The 3,702-nt window shown below is 38.4% G+C and overlaps 1 non-coding gene and 1 pseudogene across 1 annotated transcript; both read right to left on the bottom strand.

Annotated features, from left to right (window-relative positions):
* LOC103748822 overlaps positions 1-3,702 on the bottom strand; it is a 12,471-nt pseudogene that overhangs the window by 2,481 nt on the left and 6,288 nt on the right.
* Positions 2,284-2,389, bottom strand: LOC115067443. The gene has a single exon (XR_003846863.1). It is a non-coding gene; the product is annotated as a U6 spliceosomal RNA (small nuclear RNA).

Here is a 3,702-nt window from a genome sequence, read left to right as displayed (position 1 = left end):
GGTTGCTGATGTGTATTTCTATTTTCTGATTTGACCTTCTCAACTCTAATCTTATTTCTTAACTTCTGCTATTTTGAGTTCAGTATTAATTTTGGGAAATTATGATCATTGATTTGAAATATTTCCTTTATTATATTGTAGCAATTAAAATGTGTAAAATTTCTGTTCACTACTCTTTTCCGTCCCTAGTTCTTTTATTATTTATTTTTCATTTCATCTCTTTGTGGTCAGTGCATATATCTACGTGATTTCAGTCCATCTATATTTTATTAGACTTGTTCAGTCTAGTACTTGGGTATCATGAAATGCATTAATGCACACTTGAGAGTATATATTTTGCATTTTTTATTATATTGTTCTTTTGTGGTATATGTGTGTCTGTGTCTGTACGACTTCCCGTACCTTGTCTTCGTGCTCAGATACTCTGTCCTCTCCTGCATCCATTATGCTGCTGAGACTTTCCACAGACTTTTTTTTTCATATTTAAAAAAATTATTTTGTATGTCTATAAAGTTATTGGGTAGATTTCAATGGAAATGTTTATCACCTCTACTAATTACCATTGAAACTACCCGATAACTTTATAGATATACACAGGTGCCAAGGATCAAAGTGCAACTGACTGTGACTAGTAATAATCAGATACATACAGATTAGAGACGCATGTGCCAACAGCTCACAGTTAGTAGCAAAAACAATGAGTCATTCTGTAAGGAACAATATATTCTAACTTCCCGTACCTTGTCTTCGTGCTCAGATACTCTGTCCTCTCCTGCATCCGTTATGCTGCTGAGAATTTCCACAGACTTTCTTTTTCATATTTAAAAAAATTATTTTGCATGTCTATAAAGTTATCGGGTAGATTTCAATGGAAATGTTTATCACCTCTACTAATTACCACTGAAATATGATCTGGAGTGTGTTGGAGTGTGTTACTGAACATGTTAAAGCTGTAATGTTAAAAAAACATATATATATTTTGACTTTTTTATTTTTTACTGATTTTTTTGTGTTTTTCATACAGAACCTCTCAATTTTAGAGACGCATGTGCCAACAGCTCAGAGTTAGTAGCAAAAACAATGAGTCATTCTGGAAGGAACTGTATATTTTAAAATGAAATGGAGATCTTTTTTAAAGAGGATGAAATGAAGATCTTCTTTAAAGAGTTAAAACTCATTCAATTTTATATCTTACAGGGTTTATACTAAGTTCAATATTGTATAATGGTATTAATTCAGATGTGAACCTAAAAATTTACAGCCACTTTTGAAAGAGATGCATCCTTGCTCTGGAGTGTGTTGGAGTGTGTTACTGAACATGTTAAAGCTGTAATGTAAAAAAAAAAATTATTTTGACTTTTTTTATTTTTTATTGATTTTTTTTTGTGTTTTCATACAGAACCTTTCAATCTTTTTTTTTAATTGAGATTTAAAAATTTCATACACTCATATCCAGAACTCCTCCCCCATCCATGCCTCCCTGCTGCCACTGAACCCTGTGAATTCTGCCATACATGCTGAGTCCTATTCATTCGGTGTTTATATCCAAATGTCTTTCAGTGTAAATGTGTCCAATGGAGTCTAATCAGCCCATCAGGTGGTCGTATGTAAGTCATACTCTCCCTCACATAGCAGCAACCAGTCTTGATCTAGTGCTGACTGCCACTTATTTCTCACCTCCCCTTTGAGCCCTTGTTTAATTGAGCTGACATGAGTGCCGTGTTGGACACCACCGCTGCTGCAGGCACACATGAGCAAGCCTCCATTGTCCTGGAAGCCTCTACCTCATTTGTTCATGAACCAGCCCTGGCTCTTATAATCTTTCTGCCTCCTCTTGCACAATGAACTATAGGTGGGTGAGGATCCATATAGGAGTCCCATCATACACTCCACAGTCTCTTATTCTCCAAAATTTGGTCAGTTGAGACCTTCTGTGTGTTATGCACTCTGATGTACATGGAATCCTCACTGGTGAGAGTTCAGGGGTGCATTATCCCTCTCTTTACCCCTTATTCTGTGATGTTCCATGAGCCTTGATTATAGGAATTCTACTGCAGATGTGTCACCTAGTAACAGGCATGTCCCAGGTGTACGTTCTCTATGTCTGACCAGATGTGCAACTCTGTGGTAGCCTCCATCTATTGCAAAAATAAGTTTCTTTGATGGGTGATGTATGGATTATTATTTGCTCTAAGGGAGGTCTCTTTTATTTCACACTGTGATCCCTCCATCTTTCCGTTCTTGATATCTGTCCCTCCCCCACACCATGGTCCCTCACATGTAAAAAATATGGAACACTTTAAAAATTTGCATGTCATTCTTGCACAGGAGCATGCTAATCTTTTCTGTATTTTTTCAGTTTTAGTATATGTGCTGTCGAAGTGAGCACTGAATCTCAATCATCTTTATACCCCCATCCCCACTAGCATTCTCCCATAACCCCCACTCCACTGGATCCTATATACTCTATCATCCCTGTTGCTGCCCACTATGTTGTTAGTGTGCCCAGTCGTTCCCCAGTGCAAGTCCATCAGCTGAGTCTAGTCAGCCTACCTACAGTCCCTTGTGTTAGGACAGCTCTTCTTCATCTAGCAGCAATCAGTTGCCAACATTTCTTTAGATAAGATTGTGGTCTTTTCTTCATTATCCCAGCTCTATGCTGAGTTACTGTCTACCTGAGTTTGCATGGGACCTGTGTATGCTGACACCTATGCCATAGAATCATATGAGCAGGTTCAGAGGAGCTTGTAAGATTCTGTTTCTATATGGTCATGCAAATCCTCCCTGGCTCTTACAGTCTTTCTGCCCACTCTTCCTTGATAGCCTCTGAGACTTGGGTGGATGAAGTTTCATAAAGGGGTCTTGTCCAAGGACCATTATTTAGCAGACTTTTGATCTCCACACATTGGCAAAATGAGCTTCTTTAATGAGCGATGAGTGGTGACTGGGATATTTGTCTGTAAATATAAGGATACATGTTTTGCACATAGTAAGAAATCACATTAGTCTAGCGATGTGAGAGTTTTGGGGTTTTCTCTAAGATCTATGACCACTCTGACCATTTGTAGTATGTTATATTATGGTACCACACTTGAGTTTCCTCTCCTTCAGTGGACTTTTAGTCAAATTAGGTAGCTGTTGATTTCCCCCATTTTAAAAGTGCTACTACATCACCAATGACATAGGCTGGGCTGGCCACAAATATGGTTATTTGTTTTTGAAGCTGGTGTTGGATCATCCATTGATGTTTTCCCTTGGCACTTTCGTAGCATTCTCCAAAGCTATGAGACCTGCATTCAGGGGAAGTGGCTTCCAGATCAGTTGCAGCTCTATTGCTCCAAATCCTGTGTCTGATGTATGCTCTATCTTCAGCAGTGGGGTCCTACCTTCAAGTTCTGGGAGGCCATAAAGGGCTGTGGCAGTAGTCTGAGTAATTTGGGAGTCTCTTGGACCACCCTGGACAACACTCAAAGGAAGGTATCTCCTGTCTGGCACTGTTCCTTGTTATATAGCCTTTAGCTATACACATGGACTCATGTAGAGATAATAAAGGAAATTTAACAAAGAAATAGAAATACAGAGGAAAAGTTCCTAAGAAATGCTGACAATGAAAAACACAAGTCAAATAAATGTTTTTCATTTTCACCATTTCTTAGGGACTCTTCCTCTGTATTTCTATCTCTTTGTTAAATTCCTCTCCAC

This window comes from Nannospalax galili, unplaced genomic scaffold, assembly GCF_000622305.1.
Source record: "Nannospalax galili isolate Female #2095 unplaced genomic scaffold, S.galili_v1.0 scaffold3866, whole genome shotgun sequence".
NCBI classification, from domain to species: Eukaryota; Metazoa; Chordata; class Mammalia; order Rodentia; family Spalacidae; genus Nannospalax; species Nannospalax galili.
This window is presented reverse-complemented; position numbering and strand designations above follow the sequence as displayed.